The sequence below is a fragment of the Sinohyriopsis cumingii genome, unplaced genomic scaffold (assembly GCF_028554795.1).
Source record: "Sinohyriopsis cumingii isolate HCF-2022 unplaced genomic scaffold, ASM2855479v2 utg000309l, whole genome shotgun sequence".
NCBI lineage: Eukaryota > Metazoa > Mollusca > Bivalvia > Unionida > Unionidae > Sinohyriopsis > Sinohyriopsis cumingii.
The window spans coordinates 216143-237522 of NW_028315887.1; the positions used below are offsets into that span (position 1 = coordinate 216143).

Here is a 21380-nt window from a genome sequence, read left to right on the forward strand (position 1 = left end):
ATGGTCAAGTTTGGATCGTCGATGATAGAATTTCCTGGTCAAATTTAGTTTATCTAGCCGTGTCTCGAGTAAGAAAATTATCTCAGTTAGGTAGGATTAAATTTCACATTAACGAAGATGGCGGTAATTGAGTATCTTTTGGAATTACTTGTAATTCCTCCTTGGTAAATCCGCGTTGTGGCGCTAGTGAATCTAGAAAATAAATCGCTGGCCTTCCTGATGATCTTGTTACAGCTGATATTTTATGCGTTGTAACGCTCCAATTTGGATCAGTTGCTCTTTTTCTGCCACCTTCGGCTTCTCCTTCTTTATATAAATACCTTACAATAACGCTACCTAGCACAGATGGAATAGTAGAATCTCGCTTTAGTGGTATTTTTGTTTTTGTAATTGCAATTGCGGGTTTCATTGATATCGTTCGTGTTACTTCATTATTTAGTGCGTTAATCACGTGAGGTAATCTTGTTACCCAATCGTGAGATCGTTTATCTTGGATAAATTCTCTCGCGTACTGATATCCGAATAATCGTTCTGCAAGAGTTTTATTGAATCTCTCAACGATAGCTTGATTGTGATGAACACCTACAATACCGCGACGGATTTTAACATTATTCTTTTTCATCAGTGAAGTAACCGCGCCAAGAAATTCTCGACCTGGATCAACCTGGAGAAGCTTCGGCCATGTTAATGGAGATCGTGAATAAATTTCGCTAAACGCCTTAGCAATATCTGTTGCTGTTTTATTCGATAACGGTTCCGCTTCCTTGTACCTACTTGCAATATCAACAACCGTCAGAACATATTTGTATGTAACTCCGTCAACGGTATCGTAAGGAAGAAACATAAGATCAGCCTGATGGACTTCATTAGGAACACTGACAGAGAAACTCGCATATGATATTTTCTTAGGCGGAGGAAGATAAATTTGCCAGACTGCTTGCCTCGATAGCCACGATTCAGCGACAGATTGCTTTACTTTTGTTGCCTTAGCAAGTTTGGCTATTGCTGATTTTCCTCGCCAAAATCCTCGCGGAGAATAATATATTTGCTCCATTATAAATTACCAGCACCTAGTACTAATTTACCTTTCATTGCTCCTTTTATTAACCAAGTTGCCAATTTCTCTTTGAAATTTTTATCAGGAATAGCATCTATTGCGTGAATTAATTTAATATCAGCAAGATGTCTTTGTTGTAAATCTCCGCTGCGATATGCAAGATCGTGATAGTAGCATGCGTTATCGATGGCGTTTACTGGATCCTCGCCAGGATTTGGTTGATTATTATCGTTAAGTCTTATATCTAGCCTTGTACCAGGTCCGCAGTAATTATATCCTGGTAAATGTTTCTCTCCGGGATATTTCGCCCAGGGAGCTCCAGGCAGATTTGTTAAGGAGGTTGCGATGTCTCCTCCGGTTCTACTTTTTTTTTTACAAATCTAAACTTAATTGTCTTACAAACCGCACATTCTCCCTTAATTGCATTCCTGTTGTTGCGCGTGACAACTTCGATTGGATTTAGCGTAGCAGTTCGAGTGCGACACTTAACACAATATGAATCCATAATATTCTAATAACATGAATGTAATTGATTTTTCAGCCACGAAAAAACGCGAGCAAGTAAAGCACACCGAGGCATTACCGAATTCGATAAGAATGATAATTATTGGACCATCTGGTTCTGGAAAAACGCAATTGTTGCTAAATTTGATAATGAGATGGTTAAAATGGGATAAATTGTATTTGGTTGCGCCGTCCGTTGATGATCAGCGATGTTATAAAGTACTAAAGGAATTTAGCGATAAAACTGAGGATGGCACAATAGAATTTATAACGGATATTAATGAATCTCCATCAGTGGAAAGTTTAGACGGCGATACTAATAATCTTGTTGTTTTTGATGATGTGATGCTGGATAAGCAAACTAACCCAGCTAGGATATTCTCGCGTGGCCGACACAAGAACACCGATGTGATTTACGTGACGCAGCGATATACGCAAATTCCAAAGGTAATTAGAGATAATTGTAATATTTTATCGGTATTTAATGGTGTTGATACTCACACGCTAAGGAATATCCATCAAACTTGGTGCAATGGCGACATGGATATAAATAAGTTTAAAAATTTCTTTAGTCACGCTCAGGCAACTCCGCACGGATTTGTCACGATTAATCTTCATGATCCTCGTAGTAGATATCGAGTTGGTCTTGATCAGATTTACTCATAAAATTGCAACCCACCATAATTCAATTATGGCACAAACAAATTTTACAATACCCCCCCCCAAAAATTGCTGTTTTTTTTTATGCCCGAAAATGCACTTTGGGTTGAAATTTTGCGGATTAATTTACGCAGGAGGCGTTATTTCTGCTTTCTGAGGGTTCTACGGAGAAATGTTTGGTGGGAGGGTTAAAATTATCTGAGCCACCTGGTCTGTACGACTTCCCTGCTGCTCACACAGAACAAACCAGAATACTGCTATGTTTATTGTATCTGTGTTGAAGCTGCTATGCACAATAGTTTCGAAAAATGATGTCTCACACACACACACACACACACACACACATATATATATATATATATATATATATATATATATATATATATATATATATATATATATATATATATATATATATATATATATATATATATATATATATATATATATATATATATATATATATATATATATATATATATATATATATATATATATATATATATATATAAATGAGCAGAACACTTCCTTTTCACAACATGAACAGTATTCTTTTCAGCCATATTTATTGCCACAAATGCCAGAGTGCCAGTGTCTGCACACTTGCAAGCTCCAGTGCATTCCACTTTTCCCATCATGTATTTGCAATTAACAGATGTGCATCTCTTTGTGCATCTAACATAATATATTATCCTTGTACGAGCTAAGTATTAGAGCAAGTGATACAAGTTTTGATGACAACTGTTAATCTTCCATTTTTTCGTCCATGGAAGCAGGTAATGATATGAGAGGCTGTGAATTGGTGGATGCACCCTTACTATGTTTAGCTAGTATCCTCGTTGGACATCAGTTCATGGAGGCGGGGCATCTGGTACTTTCCATTTGCAAAACAGTTTAATATGGTCCTGGTCACAGCTGTTTATCTTTGATACACTGTACAACTTGTATAGAATCTTTAATGCACTCAGTTTGCTGAGTCAGTTCTCTTTCTGAAGGTTTTTGAGAATGTGACTGTCTGTGTTGAAATCTTTCCACGCAGTCCTCTTGCAATGGCCAGGAAAATAGAATGCATTATCTTGTCATGGGAAAGAAAGTACGGCTTCAAAGACTTGGTCAGATATCTTTCTGCACTTCACTTTTGTGGAAGTGTGCTATCAGTAGCACAGTACATACGTATCATGTGCTAATACAACATCATTCTCTGTATTAGTGGCTGTATGTGCATTTGCGAGATGAAGGTTTAAAAACGATGCATACACGATCAGTTTTGTTAGGCAGGCACTGCACGAAAATCAATCCAATTATTGGGATCTGGTACATATATATCTTCAACTAATCTTCTTATCAGACGAGAATATTTAGAACGTTTCTTCCTGGTACAAGCCTTGACTGAAATTTCTATATACTGATAAAAAATAACATCGGTCTTGGTAAGGGCCTTCCCGCATGAATGTCAATTTCGGCAAATGCAACTGTCAATTCACCAAAGTTCGTACCTCATGAATGTTTACCAAATGACACTGCTAGCAGTTGGTCTTCTATTATCAGGCAGAACATTCTAACAAGGGCCTATCTGCTTTCTGAGTGGTGTATTTTACCTTGGTTACTTTTATTCTTCACAAAAGGATGAGATACTCATTGCTTTTGAATTTGTGTAAAGGCTGTTTGAACGTGAGTTATGTAGGACCATCATCAGAGACAATGGTCTTTCCTTGACAAAAGTGTTAAGCTGTACGTTGTCTAGCTCATTTGTAGCAGTATTCTATAGAACATTACAGAACATGTCTGATACAAAGACGTTGAATCTCTGCAGGGCTGACACAAGAGTGTTTTTATCTTCCTTATCCCATTTCATTCTAACTGGAAAGTTTTCATTGTGATTAATTTGGAAATCATACACAATCATGAACAATGCCCTAGTTTTTGTTGCAAAGCAGGTCCTCATGTTATATGACAGAGCTTATCTGTTCAATGCTGAGGTGGACTTCGTAATTTCTTCAAGATCATCCCATTTCACCTGTTGCCTTTAGCCACTCCAGGCTGAGGTCAAGGTCAACTTAGTTGAATTTCTGAACAAAGTTGAGGCATAAACATGAATGTCATGTCTTAGATTTTAATTCAGGTTCTCAGTTATGCATGGGAAAAGTAATGTTGTTGCTGTTGTATGGTATAACGCCATTTGTCATCACAAGATGGGTATTACATGGCTGCCAGAATAACTGGTGGAGGAAGAACCCTGGAAAACCCAGGGAAGAACCGCCGACCCACGAGACGCTACTGGCAGGCTTTCCCAAGTACCCGCGTTAGCCGAGCCAGAGATTCGAACCAACGCAGACGGGAAATTTAGTCCACATTTTTGATAATGAAAATATGTATGTTTACTTTCCTATGAAATCACTAAAAATGAAATCTTATAGTCATGTCTTAATGGGGGAAAATTATGTAAATTCTTTTCTTTAGAATTTACAATGCATATTAATTGTTATTTAGTAATACGTGTTCTTTACATGAAGAGTCTGTAAAGGTTGATTGCGTCAGACAAATATGCAACGGAATCACAAGGTTTATCATCAAACACTGCTTTGTTGATTTCAACTAATTACACACTGTTGTAATATGTTCAAATTGCATGAGATACTTTATAATCAAGTTTCATCACGCAATGCATAAAGCCTGTTATAATAGCAAACAACGTGTTTGCTGGATGACTTAATTAAAATTGTGCGAATAAGCTAACACATTTGTACGATACATTTAACAGGACATATGTTGATTGAATTTCTGAAAAATAATCAATTTTAAATTGAAATTGATCATTTCATTAACTCTTTGCTACCAAGTATACAGTGCTTAATCTCGGTATGCATAATTAAGACTTATCCTTGTGCATTTGTTTATAGGCATTGCGTGTGTATGCATTAAAGCTGTACATAAAAGAAGAAAAAAACAATTTGCAAAAAAATCTATGCGCAACCATCAACAACTTCTTTGCAAGAAGAATTCAGGGTATGCAAGAAAGATAAATAATTATAAACAAGATTATGTATATATATATATATATATATATATATATATATATATATATATATATATATATATATATATATATATATATATAATATCAAACTTATAATTTTGCTAAGAAAATTAACCCATAAAACTTTGATGTTCAAAAAGAAAATGGTGTACGTTTTATTACGTATCATATCCTTTTTACAGCCAAGATTGATAAATAAACAATATCTGTTCATAGTAATAACCAGGCAATTATTCACAGTATCAGACATAAATAATGGTACATGGAACTGAATAATGAAATTACTATGTGATATTAAAATTTAACATACTATTGAATGCAGGTCGGTAAAAATGAAGCATTAGTTAATTTCTTGTTCTCCGAGATTTAGCTTTGAGGACCTTCTACCAAACGTGACCGTACGTCCCACAATAGTTACAGTCGACTATGATATTTAATCAATTAGAAGTTCAGTGTCCTTTTAAACGTTTCAAACTTAGGGTTAAAATCTTTCAGAATTCAATATAACTTACCCCAATCGTGGCAAAATTCAGTTGATCATCCTGTCTAGTTTATAGTTTATCTTGCATAGTGTATGTCAACGTCATATCTTACTGTAGCTGATAATATTGTGGTATTAAAGAGCACTAGGACATCTTGATAAATTCACAGTGTTAACATATCGTACTGTAGTGTAGTGTACTTTGGTATTAAGGGGCACTAGCAAATACATTTGAATCATTTAGTGTAGCTAATATTTATAGTGAGCCTTTTAAACTACGTAGTAAATACGATGTAAAAGTACCTATCACACTTTCAGTTTTATCCAAGTCGATACATGTCCTTCCATAGCCTTTTGTTCAATATGATTGATTATGCATAATTAGGTATCAATTTTCGGCACTTTTAAAACACTCTCTCAAAAACACGAATCACACACATTCCGTTTTGTGACAACAACTGCATGTGTTATGAAGGCTATTTCAGAATAAACAAAAAGGTTATGGCGCAATTGGCAATTTACACTAGATATATTCAAATTTCTTGTTAATAATCCTAACTAGTCTGAACCATACGATGATATCATTATAACGCATGAAGCTATCCCTTACCCTTGGGACCATGCTAACAAACATTTCTAACACTTTCATGTACAGTCCACCTTTTTCTGCGTCATCAAATCAACTGTACCGTAAGTAAGCATTCACAAGATCAACAGGTCCAAACATGGGGCTAAGTAAAGAAACTCTAATATGAGATGGATGACTAAACAAGGCAAGCAGTGGGAGGAATTTGATGATAAACTGAAAAAGAGACTGTCACGAATTTTACCATCAATCTACCTTTAGATCCGTTTAGGATTACATAACATCACCATAATTAAATATAATGCTCTATTAGACTATATTAAATGGTTTTGAGTTATTGGCATCCGATCAATGGTTGCATATTCTGAAATATTTTTGGATACGACATGCAATGTCATTAAAGTAGATAGAAACCGTACAGGTGAACATAACAGTTATAGAATATGACCTGGCAAGTGGAAGACAATTTAGTATGAGCATTGTTATGTATATTTAATCTGTGTTATACTTTTAACTTTTGTCCCGAATTAGGTTAGTATTTGGCCTACCTGATTATTCTTTTTGTTCGTGTTGTTCGCAAGTTATAAAAAAGTTGTTTACTGATGCTGTAGTTGTTCAAGGTCTATCCTTGTTCATAAACTTATAATATTTTGGAATCGAATGTGTGATCCACCTTTTGGTCATTTTATTGTATCTTAGGTTTTTATACAAAATTGTGGGAAATAAAATTATTCATTCCTATCTTAGGACCAAACTAAAGAATTATTTTTAGTTTTTTTCTAATATAATTTGAAGGAATTACATAGTGTTTATTTTCATGTTTGACTAAAACACTGTTTTGGAATTATTGTGAATTTTATTCAATAACAATCTGAATTATACATTAACGGTGCTGGTACATCACCATATTCAAGATTATTGGTATATTAGCACATTCAATTTTGAAAATCATTCGGAAAACTCTAGTAATAGAATTCTTAGGATCGTTTGGGATTTAATTCATAATACTGTAAGTTCCTCTTAAATGTTCCTTTTGTAATTTAGAACAATACATTGTTGCTTTTACTAAGCTTGTTGGTTTTGCTTTTTTCTTTTGCTTTGTTTTAGACCATTTCATCATAATACGTAGTAGGTCGTTTCGGTGTTGTGTTCATGATACTCACTTATCAGACATTGGAAATCATATTTACTTGACCGACATGTAACAACTATTTAAGTTTTGATAACATACGTTTCAGGACAAAATTTGTACAGACACATTCCTTTCATACCTCACACGTATGGAGTTCAATGTTTTATATTCTATGTTTCTAACAGCTTAGCATTCACGCTTTCATCAGAGTCTTCTTCTCCAAGTTATGTTTAGTTTCTTTTAGGAATCAAGATGTAGAACAGCATACCTGCTAAAGTGGTAATCCTAGCTGTGAGCATCTCAGAAAGTTCCCCATGTGTTTGCCACACTAATTGTATTCGAATTTGAACAGGTACAGAAATATCCACATCAACTACATATGACTTCTAGCAGCAGGGAAGTCGTACAGACCAGGTGGCTCAGATAATTTTAACCCTCCCACACAAACTTTCTCCGTAGAAGCCTCAGATTTCAAAAATAAACCCTCCTGCGCAAATTAATCCGCAAAATTTCAACCCAAAGTGCATTTTTAGGCATAAAAAAAACAGCATTTTTTGGGGGGGGGTGGTAAAATTTGTTTGTGATTGCAAATTCCGACTGCGGATACTAATTTTATTTCACAATAAAACAATATAGTTGAAAATAAGATGAGTCGAAAAGTTAGCACAGTTGGAGAACCTCATTCGGCCAGATTAGCGCGAGAGCAATTAGCGGCATTAAAGAAGTTTATTCCGACAAAACAATTATTTAAGAAAAATGTTCGTGGTTACGAAGATATGCAACATGGAATTTCAGAAACTTCGGCAAAATGGTTGAAGCCAGTGACCGGAACAATTGAGCAGGTTGTATATGGCGACGAAAAAGATCCAGATGCTAGAAAACGTGGAATCTTTCCTATGTTGAAAGGTATTGAGGATCAATCACGAACATTACCCGAGCGATTAGCAATAGCAGCAGCGGCGCAACAACTTGCAATTACTGATGGAGGAAAACCTGGAGATGGAAAACCGGGAGGAAGAAAAATCGCAATGATAAAAGGGAAGTTTAATATCGATAATTTAAGAGAAAATTTCACCGATGAGGGATGGGAAATAATATCGCAGCCCCTCTCGACATTGTATAATATAGATGAGATTGGCCAATTTGCGGAGGAATATTTTAGTAGTCGAACTGAATTTTTGACTGCAGTGGGAAAAAAAAGATATGCAACTCGCGATAGTTGGTACGATATGGTATATAAAATTTACACACAAACAACATCAATAAGGAAGACAGCGGATCCGCGTTACAGAAGATTTTTAGAAACAGCAAGAGATACACAAAGATATAATAAGCAAGTAGCGGACGAAAGAAAACAAGAGGAGAAAGAAAGAAAACAACAGGAAAAAGAAGAAAGAAAACAACTGGAAAAAGAAAGAAAACAACAGGAGAAGAAGGAAAAAACTAAAAAACGAGGGAGAAAAGAAACATCACAGGAAGATATTCAACCACAGGAGCCAATATTTCAACCAGAGGAATTAGGAGCTAGACCAAAGGAAGATATTCCACCACAGAAAAAAGAAAGAAAATCAAGAAAGAAAAAAGATCAGAGTGATAAACCAATAATTGTTCCCGAATATGTACCATCACCGGCTAGTAGTTCGTTTGTTCTTAGTCCTAGAATATCTGCTGAAAATTATTTGGATAAAAACATGTTGCATTTAACTCGCAACTATGATTCAACAGTTCAAATGGCTGCGGATAATTCTCCGGAAAATAAAAGATTACTTTTGCGAAAAGATATTGATGCTGATAAAATTGACGAAATTGATTGGCTAGCAATGATGTATTTTGGTAGTATAGAAAAACCAGTAAAATATGATGATGAAAATTTTAGAAAATTTTCATCAGATGTTATTCAATATAGAACTGCGAGTGCGAGAAAGACAATTTCGCCACCTAGAAGTAAAAGTTCATCACCTAAAGATAAAGGTTCACCGCCTAAAAGTGATAGTCCTGAATCATTTTCCTTTGATCCTCACCACTCTCCTCTTTTCTCTCCTACATTATATCCAAGGGAACCTTCTGCATTCCCCTCTTGGAGACCCCCACCTGTGGAACCAACAGCGTCAAACTACAGGGGTCCCACTGAGAAATATTTATTATACGATCCTGAGGGTAAAAAACTAGAAAGACACCCGGCTGGGACTCCCCCATCTCCACCAGAAATATATTCACCACTGACATCGTCAGGGACATCACCAGGATCAGCAGAGGAGAAGAAATCTTCATCGCCGTCAGACGATTTATTCTACGTAACGCCATTGGAATCTCCAGAAACAAAAAAAACAGGAAGCGGATATTCAGTTTGTCCCGATAGTGTTGTCAACGATGTATCTCGCCTCGAAGTATTAATCGGAGGAAAACGAGCCGGAAATAACTCCCGTGAGATAGTCAACGAAGCATCAGATATTTGTCAGCGATTATTCCGTGGTGGTATCATCGATTCTCACATTTACAAGGAGTTTGTCGATGAACTCATCGATTAAATCAACACAATTGAAATAATATGATTATTCATAAACATCAGCGCAGACCTAATCAGGTCCGCATAGTAAACTCTCGATTGCCAGTATACAAATATATTCACGGCAATGGATTCGGCGATATCGTTGGAAGTCTTGTCACGCGAGTAATACCTAAAATTGGACCCGTGATTAAGCAATTTGGGTTGAAAGCGATAGGAAAGATAGGTGAGACTGCCATTTCTGGTATCGGTAATTTGGCCAGTAAAGGCTTCAACGCTATCAAAAATAAAATATTAAGTTTAGTACGTAAAAAGCAACCTGTTAAATTACCTATTACCAGAGAAATGCCACCTGAAGTCAGTAAGGCCATAAATGATGCGGCAAATAAAAAAATAAATGATCTAGCACAGGAAGCTGCTATAACAAATCTAGTGCAGGAAGTTGCTAATATAAATCCAGCACAGAATGTTGCTAATACAAATTTAGCAAATACAAGTTTTGTTTCAGGTAGTGGTCTTCGTTTTAAACGATATTATTAGTAATAAATGTTCGCACAAGTGTCAAATGAAGTATTTGATATGGACGAGCCAGTAGGTAGGGACACATCAGTGCGAGATTTTCAGTATTTCTCGTACGATGTAGTTGAGCCAGATTCAAGAAATCGGAAGGAAATTCAAGTCCACGATACAACAAGATATTTTCTTCCATCTGAGGCGTATATCGAATTTGTTGGTAAAATTGTAAAGGCAGCTGATGGTACCAACTACGATGCGGATTTTGGTGTTGGGTTTGTCAATAATGGTATCATGGCATTATTCAAGAATGCCACTTACATGATTGATGGAAGAGAGATTGAATCAATTACGAACAACGTTGATATAGCAACGACTATCATAGGTCTAGCAAGATACTCGGATGATTTTACCAGATCAGCCGGTCCTAGTATGATGTTTGCCAAGGATAATTCCAACTACCCTGAACATTTACCATTTGATATTGGTATACCGGTAACCGTTGCTGGCCAACCCGCTGATATTCGTTCAGCGATGATCGCCCCCAATGGCAATTACAATCTTGGATTTGCCATAAGAAAAAATATGTTGAAGGGAGCTGAACGAAAATTCTCCTGTGCAATTCCATTATCTCATATTTTTGGATTTTGCAGACATTTCAGAAAAGTTATTTACGGAGCGAAGCATACGATATCTTTCGTTCGAGATGCCAATGATGACAGAGCCATTTGGAGAGATCCTGGTGATCCTGGTAAAGTTGTCCTTGAAAAAATTACCTTGTGGATGCCAGCAATAGTTCCATCGATGATCATAGAAGAAAAATTATTATCATTTATGAATCAAGGAGGAAAATCCATCATGTCTTGGTTGACAACAATGACTGACTCCAACGAAAATGTTAATTTGGACGGAATATTTACTTGGCGAATTGCGTCACAGCAGGGCTCTTCCGCACCTAGACATATCTTTGTTGCCCTGCAAAGCATGATTAGAGACGATCAATTACATAGTAACATGATATTCGATAGATTAGAGGCAACAAACGTATCGTTGAGAATAAATGGCCAACAGGAGCCATCTGAGGAAATAGCCATCGATTTTGAAAATTATTCGACGGCACGCGCGTATCATCGATTACTAAGTTTTATGGGACGCGATCAAAATATTGATACCGGATTGCAAATATCACAACTAGATTTTAATACACTCTATCCCATCTATTACTTTTCCCTGGAACATCTCGATTTAGTAAAGCAGTCTGTCGTTGATATTCATTTCAAAGCCAGAATTAACACGGGAGGACCAGCAAGAGCAATCGCAGTTATTCTCAGTGATAGAACAATGATCCTGGAGGGTATCAGTGGTAGAATGAGAGTTATCGACGCACCCGTAGAGAACATGTAATAAATTCTAAATTTAGATTAAGTGATTATTAATATGCCATACGATCACGTCAGCGTAACTCTGACTCCCGGTCAGGTGAAAAAACTTCATGCAGCAACAACAGCACGACGAGGTTTAAGTTTAACCTTAAAAAGTAATCAACTTCACGGTGGACCTAACAAACTATCGTTAACTAAAAATCAACATGGACATTTCACCAGAGCCAGATCAGCAAATACTGGTATTCGCTTGAATCTCTCGATAGGTGCAATCAGAGATATGATCAAAGTAGGTGGTATTTTTCCTTTATTCGCCGCTATTCCAGGATTAATAGCTGCAGCGGCCCCCATGATTGCAAAGGCAGTAGGATTGGGCGCTGCTGGAGCAGTAGGTTCCGCATTAGCAAAAAAGGTCGTCGGAGGAAGATATCGCAAAAAAAAGGGAGGATTTCTCTTCCCCTCTCTTCTCGCAAAATTATTGCAGCCGCAACAAGGATCAGGCCTAGCAGCAGAGGGGGCGAATCGGACATTTTGTCCAATCGTTATTTTGCTTAATTATTACTTTCTGCACTCAACGATCTAGTGTCGTCAGCGTCTGGTAAAAAAAAAACGACGACGTCGTTGGGGGATCGTCGCGTCGTCATTTGGTTTAATTAACACCTTCTGCGCGCCGATCCCCAGCGTCGTCAGCGTCCGGTAAGCACATCGACGACCGCGTCGATGTCATTGCCCCCTCTGCTGCTAAGTGGTTATTTACAATGAAAATTATTTACAACTAACCGAATATTTGGTCAAGTCCGATACGATATCGTGTCCGAGGATCATGTAAATTTATCGTTACAAATCCATGTGGGGTCGACTGAGCATGACTAAAAAAGTTTCGAAAAACATTAAAGTCCATGTCACCGCCGCACCATGTCTGCCAAATATTTCGTAGCGTGTGTGTATCAACGCCGTTGAATACAGCAAGAATATTGCAGTTATCTCTGATTACTTTTGGAATCTGAGTGTATCGTTGAGTGACATATATCACGTCAGTGTTTTTATGCCTGCCTCTGGAAAATATCCTAGCTGGGTTCTTTTGATTGTCTAACATAACATCATCGTACACGACTAGATTGTTAACGTCGCCATCAATATCATCAATACCCGGTGCATCATTGATATCCGTAATAAACTCAATAACATTCTTTTTAGCGATCGCTGATGCATTCTCGTTGAAATCTTTCAACACCTCGTAGCATCGTTGATCATCTACGCTAGGAGCAACCAAATACAACTTATCCCACTTCATCCATCTCATTATTAAATTGAGTAACAATTGCGTCTTGCCGGATCCAGATGGTCCGATGATAATCATCCGGATCGAGTTTGGTAACGCTGCAACATGCTTAACTGGTTCTCTTGTTTTAGTCGCCGAAAAATCAATTATATTCATATCTCTATACATAAATTATGGATCTATATTGTGTGAAGTGTAGAGTGCGTACTGGCACAAATGATATGACAACCGTTACGACAAGAAATAACAGATCGGCGCTTACTGGTAAGTGTGTACAATGCGGTACAAAGAAATTTAGATTTATTTCTATTAGACCCGGAGATGTTTTAAAAAAAAGCGAGGAGGTGACATCGCAGCCAAATTGGCAAAACTCCCCGGAACACCGTGGGCAAAGTATCCAGGAGAAAAACACCTCCCAGGATATAACTACTGTGGCCCCGGAACACGATTAGATATTAGACTCGATGCTCAGGATCAGCCCAATCCAGGTGAGTATCCGATAAATGCTATTGATAAGGCGTGTCATGCTCATGATGTTGCTTACAAAAGTAGCGATCTGCAACAGCGTCATATCGCGGATGTAAAATTAATTCACGCGCTAAATGCTATTCCTGATAAATCCGTCAAAGAAAAATTGGCCTCATGGTTGGTAAAATCGGCTATGAAAGGTAAATTAATGATTGGCGCTGGTAATTAATAACAATCATCCAAGAAAAACGATGGATTCCATCTATTATTCTCCGAGAGGATACTGGAAGGGGAAGGCCGCAATTGGTAAGCTTGCAAGCGCTGCAAAGGTAACAAAGACCACTGCGGCTAATTGGTTATCCAAACAGGCTATATGGCAAATCTATCTACCACCGCCTAAACAAATCAACTTCTCGCGCTTTGATGTCAGCGTACCTAATGAAGTTCATCAGGCTGATATACTATTTCTGCCGCATGACAACGGTTACAAATACGCGCTAACCGTAGTTGATGTTGCGAGTCGATACAAACAAGCGGAACCGTTGAAAACAAAGTCAGCAACTGAAGTAGCCGATGCGTTTGAGCGGATTTATCGAAGAGGTCCTCTGCGCTGGCCAAATCTATTACAAGTTGATCCTGGTAGTGAATTTCGCGGCGCTGTTTTATCAACGCTGAAACATCATAGCGTCGCGATACGACGAGGTCATACTGCGCTACATCGTGATCAGGCAATTGTTGAACGATTCAATCGGACTCTCGCTGAACGGTTATTTGGATATCAATACGCGAAGGAATTCATTCAAGAAAAACGATCTCGTGAATGGGTCAAAAGGTTGCCAGGTGTAATTGCAGCGTTAAATAACGAGATTACCCGAGTAATCAACATGAAGCCCAGCGACGCGATTAAATACGAGTATATACCCGGAAAATTAAAAATAAATAGCGTTTCTAAGCCGATTCTTGGCGATGTCACTGTTAGATATCTATATGAACCAGGAGAGCTTGAAGGCGGTAAAAAAAGGGCTACCGATCCTATTTGGAGTGTTACCACACATAACATATCAACGATAACACGATCAACTGGTAGACCACCGATCTATAGACTGGATTCAACTGCTCCTCAGCGCGGATTTACACGCGAGCAACTACAAGTGATACCTAACGATACTCAATTACCCCCACGTGGTCTTAACTAGCGCCGTTGCGTCTATTGCACTCAAGACAGGTCAACCTCACATTGTTTTTGACATGACCGAGACTGTTATCGATCCTATCCACGGTAAATTGGCGAGTGTCTTTATCCGAATAACGCCAACTCATTATACAATTGCAACTCGCGCAGTGATTATTCTGTTGTTGTCGTAGCGAGATTATTAATTCGGCATCAATATCAAAACGCCGCTGTTTTTTTTTATCCTGTTGGCGGTAACCCGAGAGTTTTCTATCAATGACGCTTGCATCGATGGTGACTTTGTCGCCGGCTTCGTCAGTGACTCCGTCATCGGCTCCGTCAATAACAATTCTTCGAAGCTGATTTATCCTTCGTACTCTGGACACTGCAAGATAGACTAGATTTGACCATTCGATGCGATTATCAACTATCCAAACAATTGTGTCCGTGATGGTTAGTCCCTGCGAGGAATGTATTGTTGTTGCGTATCCTAGCGTCCACGGGGATTTATCAGCACGTAGCGCGTCCTCGACGACGCTGATATCAACGAGCACAATATCATTCAGCACGAGAATTTGTTTTTTTGTCCCCGACGCTGTCGGGCCCGGGATTTCAACTTCAATGTTCTGCCGCCGTGTGTCCGCGGGTCTATAACATAACGGCACTGGACGCGTTGGAAACTTTTCCTTATGCAACGTAAACAACTTCCGCTGAAGTGTGTCTCTGACTATCTTTCTACTCGCTACAATCAAATCGTTTGGTCTCCATGTTTCCCAGAATTCATTTAACGGCGTTTCCGGAATCACCTCGCGAATTATTTCACATTGAATTCTATCCGGCTGTAATCTGATTAATTTCTTAACCTCGCGCAGTTGTTCATCAAGTGCTCGGTAATCAGTATCGGTTTCTTCATAATAGTCCACAAAACCCCTTAACCAATCATGTGGACCCTCGCCGACAAATGGTGGTGGTTGGCCATGGTCCCCACACATGATTACCGCTGTATTCGCGCGCAGCAACCACTCAAGAAACATTTGTAAAGTATCTAACGAAACAGTACATATCTCATCCCAGATGATAATGTCGGGAATAAATTTTTCACCCATTCGATCAGGAGTCCACTCACCGCCGCTGTATCGAAAGAAGCTGTGATAAGTAACGGCGTCAACATTTCGTTGTTTTATCTCTCGCGCTAGTCTATGAGTCGGTGTAAGCACGATTATACTTGCCCGCGTTCGAAATAATTCAATTGCCCGAGTCGTCTTTCCTGACCCGCCACAGCCGCTTAAATAAACCGTCTTGTGTCTACAAATTGGATCAGAACACGATGGTGCATTAGACCATTCTGACAATTTATCACCGCGTAAGTAGTTGTTCTCAACGGTGACATCTGCTGACGGGGAATAATCGCGTCGTATTTCATTTTTAATTCTCCATGTACCCCAACTCTCGTCCGGACTAGTAAACTCGGCTACGTTTTCCTTATACTTTACGTCTATGTAAAACGAATCAACGGCTACTCTAACCGCGGTATCGGGGAATCTATTTATCATCGAGAATAAATTGATAGCGGCATATCCCAGCATAGACGCCCTCAAATGTGGATACGCCGGGCTGTCTCCATCGCTGTAGGTAACAACTGTACCCAACCTCGTTCCATTGGACAAGAAAGCTGTTTTGCAGTTCACGTATCTATTTTTTGCCACTGTGTCCTTGATTACGAAATCATATTCTGCGTCATCTATAATCAGCCGTGAGCAATATCGTTTGTAGTCGCAGTTTTTTCCACCTTGTGTAAACTTACCAATTATTCTTCTACCGAGATCTTTTGCCTCGCGGTTTCGTTGGTTAAATATCCTCCTGGACCATTCGATGATATATTCCTCGTCGGCATCAATGTTTTTTCTGGACTCGTCAATTATGCTATCTAGACGCTCCGGTTCTGGTAACCAGACTTCAGTCTGTGCCCGGTATGATATAATCGCGTCACTGACAATCAACGAAACTAGCATGCTACAATCAATCATATACCGTAGCAGCGCTATTGGCAGCCATCTCTTTTCAGCCATGTGTCTACCGATCCAAATATAGCAACAGCGATGGAGTCCTGCCGCGAATTCAAATGATACTATGCGAGCGAATCCGGTTAAATCAAAATCAGGCAGTGGTCCATTAATAGCAACACGAATCATTTCATGACTGGGGTGTCCAAATCGTCTAAAGTACTCAGCGGCGGATCCATACCCGAGAAAACTCGCTGGATAACAGGCAACCATATCAACCGAGATCATAGCGTCGCGGTTGTATTCAGTGTTCCATAGTCCACCGTGATAGTATTCCAAACAACTGGATTGTACATCCGGTAGAAATTCCCTGCGCGTTGGTCTCCACGCATTTTTCCTTGCTGCAACATGAGCTACAACCGATGGAATCGTAAAACAATTTGTTAGCAGTTGTTCATCATGCTCCTCAAATTCTATGGCGGTTTTTTTCATCCTGTTGTGAAATGCTTCAGTGCGATATAATTCACCGTTTGGTCTTACAAACTGATCAAAGGTATCCGCATCGTTTTCAGCGCTGCGAAGTAACCACACTGATACAGGGTCGTTTTTACACAAGTAGGCAATAGCATCAAATAGTTTCCTCTCCGCGAGAAAACCGTCCTTGGAGAATTGTTCTCCCAGGAATTCTTCGGGTATATACTTTACTGTTCTATCCCGTGGAAATATTGTGATCACGGGCGTCCATGCGTGTTCGTTATGATCAATAATTTTGATTGGGGCTCCCTTCGATTTATACTTCGATTCGTATAATACTTCACCGGTTATCGTTGTAACGGTTATTGGAAATCTCAACGACGTTTCTAATCTCGCTATGTCGCTGATGGTTGCTCCACGCTCTTTTACGGTTAGTTCCCACTGGTTGATTTTGCTACGTCGTAAATCAGTCAATTTGTTTCCTCGACATGCATTTGTAAAATGCTCTATTATTCGTTCTGCTACACAATTTATCCCAGTTGACTGTTTCATCGGTTTCAGTTTTCCGATATCAGGTTTCTTATTTAACGGGTATATTCCATAAACAACTGCTGTTTCAGGATACGCTCGTTCATAGTATGGTTTGTCAATTCCGGTTAACAACCCCGGCTTGGAGTCGCGGCTGACAGTGACTGTTTTCTTGTCGCTGAAAACTGGTTCAAATTTATCACGCATGATCCAATCGCCTGATTCCACCCGGACAATGAATTTTACTCTGAAGAAATACCTTTTACCGTCAAGTTGTGATATTATCATTGCTGCGCGGTTGTCGTTCATGGTAGCATCAACAATGCCATCAATTCGAAATGTTGACCAACTGTGAGATGCGCCATCACGCTTGAATTCATTGATACAATCGCGTATTTTACTCAACAGGGTTTTATCGTTTATTAACGCTTTTGGTGTGTCCTTGAGGACTCTATCGAGATTAAACCTAATATTTTTCCGGGGTTTAATTGCTGCCAATCTCTCGAACTCATCCATATAATTAAAACAAGTATTTAAATGAAAGAATATAGTATAATGAATCACTGCAAATGGTTGATGATTGGGTCGACAACCCCGTGCAATAAATCATGTAGAGGTGAATTCTGCGGGTATCATTTACAAAGCGTTCGTAATGGTTCTCTTGGCCCCCTCCCGTGCTTGGTTTGCCACGTCGGTGTAAGAGGAAAATCACAGTTGTGTATCAATTGTGGCGGAAAGCGATACAGGGAACTAAAACGCTATTATGACAAGCGAATTAAAAACGCCGTCATTGACCCCACCGCCGACTTTGTCATCAAAACCCCCCAAGACTACGTTGAAAGATTCATAATTAAACCAAATAATAAATTAGACAAGTAGTATTATTATACAAATGGACCAAGAATTTCAGCCGCATCCCCTGCTCGTCAATTACGAGGCATCTCGCGACGGTATTGTTAGAAATCGTAGACTGAAGAAGCCGGTTGGATGGAAAAACAATCACGGGTATTTAATGTTTACTGCTGGAGGGAAAAAATATCTCTGTCACAGAATCATCTATGAATGTTTCCACGGATTGATCAAAGATACTCTCGTTATTGATCACATTGATTCTAATTATCAAAATAATAGACTGTGTAATCTGCAAGCCATCTCTCAGAGTGAAAATAGTAAAAAAGGCCAAACTGGTAAATACTCAAAGAAAGTAAAACCCGTAAAGTCATTTGATACAACAACTCACGAGGAAAAAATATTTCAGTCGATGAATGAGGCAGGAAAATATTTTGACATTTGTATCGCCTCAATACAATTTGTTGCAGAACGAATATATCAAACAGCGATCTCAAAAAAGACGGGTCATAGAATTCGATTTTCATATATAACATCAAAGGGAGATAACTCGTTTTGTGATAGCGTCGCATGACAAGAGTTACGTCCCTTGAAGTCTAATTAATGTTGCGTCCCTTCAAGTCCAATTAATGTTGCGATTAATTAATCATTTTACGATGAAAACTAATGAAATACACGCTATTATCTAACAGCTGTATTCTTTTTTTTAATGTTTTATTTGAGTATTTGGTTTCATTTAAATGCCGTGAAACATCATTAATAAGTATTTAAGGATTCAAACGATTCAAGGGAATTCAAATTAACACACACCTTGTGACTGACGCCGCTGTATTAGTCACTTTATATACAAGATGACTCGTTATAAGCCTGGGGCTTTCGAAAGCCAATTCAACTAATCAAAACTAACCCACGCTCTTGACCCGGGCGTGTGGTTGTCTTTTGTTCACAATCATGCAACCGGGTTAATTTAATTGGGTTGCTTTTGATTGGTTGAATTGGCCGTAGAGTTCCGCCCCGCCGTTTTATGTTTGTGCTGTCTTGTGCCGTCCCATCATCCATCAATCATTTCATTGTAAATATATTCATCCTTAATTAAGTACATGTAGTGATGTCCCCCAAGCATATCTTCTGGGCGGTCTACGATGACGTTTGTCACCCTAGGCCTCCCTCCCGGAGATGTATGCTTTGGGGTTCCAAGATGTGAATGTCCTTAATTAAGTATATGTATATGCCTGTAATCTGCCACAACACTCGAGTGGAGATCTACGGCATTGTACTGTCCATGTATGCCTGCAATCTGCCACAACACTCGAGTGGAGATCTACGGCATTGTACTGTCCATGTATGCCTGCAATCTGCCACAACACTCGAGTGGAGATCTACGGCATTGTACTGTCCATACAAAAAACGGGGTCAAAAATGGCCCCAATAATTTTATTAAAATTTTTGATATTAGAAATAAGATGTTTTATAAGAATAATGAATATCGAAGACATCAATAATATATTAACTGAGATTTCAAAATTAAAAAATCAAGGAATTGAATTATCTGATGGTCTCGACAGTGAAAAAATATTATCCGATTATGAGATTATTAACGAACAGTCGAAACGGGGGCGTTTTACCCTGGCCCGCGAGTATTTTTTTATAAAACGATTACAACATACGATTAATGAGAACCTGTACCACAATGACGCAAATGCATTCATTGGACTATTTACTGCCGTTGAAATAATACGAAAAAAACTCGGACGTGTTTATGAACGACGCCGGGAGATTTCTAGTAAGATCAAAAACATTAGAAGGATTATAGACGAAAACTCCGTGGAGCCCCCGATGGTACACTCGGCGGAAAATTAGAAAATTGCGGATCAATTTACAATAATGGTAGGTGAATCACTTACTACTCGGCTAGCCAGAGAGCGGCTAGCAGCGCTTAGAAAGTTTATACCGTTACGAGACAGAGTGAGAGAGAAACTTCAAACGCGACAACAAATGCAAACTGATTTTGCTGTTGGAAGTGAACAGTTATTTGCCCCGGTAACTAAAGCGACTAAGGATGTTACGGCGGCAACTGTACCCGTTCTTGGTGCGCTTGAAAAGATAGCGGCTCAGACCGAACAAACAAAAAGGTCTTTAGAAACACTTCCTGCAAAAATAGCGGCTGCTACAACACGGAGGCCGCCACCACTCGCTATAACCGAACCACAAGAACCCTATGTTACAATGGCCGACGAAGAAGAACTAGGCGCTACTGCGAAAGAACCAGAAGAAGAAATACCAGAAGAAGAAATACCAGAAGAAGAAATACCGGAAGAAAAAGAGGGGAATATACCCCGTATTGTACTCAAGAAGAGCACAATAGATGAAATTAGAGGCTTCAGCAACAGGGAAGAATTAATTAATTTTACTGCCAACAATTTTGCTAAGAACATACGAGATAAGAAGCATATCAATAGCGGTTACGAGAAAAATATAAAGTCGTTAAAGGACTGGGCAAGAATAGTGTATTTAGCGAGTAAACATAAAGATGCATTACCACATCGTAGTAAATCCGATTACGACGCATTCCACAAGGAAGTTAAGAGTATAACACCAAAAAAAGGAAAAGGATACTCTGTTGGTAAAGAATCCTACGGCGTTACCTGTCCTAATAGTGTTCTCAGTGATATATCACGGCTGGAAGTACTAATCGGAGGAAAACGAGCCGGAAATAACTCTACGGAAATAATCAATGAGGCCGCTGA

General features: G+C 38.7%; 1 protein-coding gene across 2 annotated transcripts in view; it reads right to left on the minus strand.

Annotated features, from left to right (window-relative positions):
- The window catches only part of LOC149774358 (tripartite motif-containing protein 59-like), a 121445-nt gene that overhangs the window by 83217 nt on the left and 16848 nt on the right, over window positions 1-21380 (minus strand). Inside the window, exon 1 of one of the 2 annotated variants that reach the window (XM_089945378.1) lies at window positions 5771-5914. The exons of the other annotated variant lie outside the window; for it this stretch is intronic. The gene's annotated coding sequence lies outside the window, so the exon portion shown is untranslated. Of the gene's footprint in view, window positions 1-5770; window positions 5915-21380 lie in introns of those variants that run through there. 2 annotated transcript variants of the gene reach the window in all.